The following is a 605-nucleotide window of genomic DNA, read 5'->3' on the forward strand; positions in this document are numbered from 1 at the left end:
GTCAAAACAGGTTAAATGCATTTATCATGAATACAAAGTTTAAAAAGTAAACTGGAGATCCTGGAGTCCTATGATAAAGAGATACAGAACTTCTCCAGCTGACATTATAACTAGGCTTGAAGAAAGCACTTTACAATGGTCTTTGCAACAAAGAGTTTATAAGTGTATATATATTCCTGTTCCACTTTTTTTTTTTTATTAAATTTGTGTGTGTGTGTGTGTAAATCTTCTATTTTTGACAGTGAAAGGCTAACTTGGTCTGACAGTTCTACACTGACAATGTCTACTAATGAACATATATGGATAAGTGCTTTCATTTAAACATCCTGCAACTTATTTCACATTAGTTTAAAAGTATTTCTTGGAAACTTCCATCAGAAGAGGGGTGGCTAGCAGGGACAGGGAGGTGATTGTCCCCCTCTACCCTGCCCTTGTGAGGCCCCATCTGGAGTACTGTGTCCAGATCTGGAGCCCCCAGTACAAGAAAGACAGAGAGCTACTGGAAAGGGTCCAGAGGAGTGCCACAAAGACGATCAGAAGGATGGAGCACCTCCCCTACAAAGACAGACTGAGGGAGCTGGGCTTGTTCAGCCTGCAGAAAAGAA

The sequence above is a fragment of the Meleagris gallopavo genome, chromosome 2, assembly GCF_000146605.3.
Source record: "Meleagris gallopavo isolate NT-WF06-2002-E0010 breed Aviagen turkey brand Nicholas breeding stock chromosome 2, Turkey_5.1, whole genome shotgun sequence".
Lineage (NCBI taxonomy): Eukaryota > Metazoa > Chordata > Aves > Galliformes > Phasianidae > Meleagris > Meleagris gallopavo.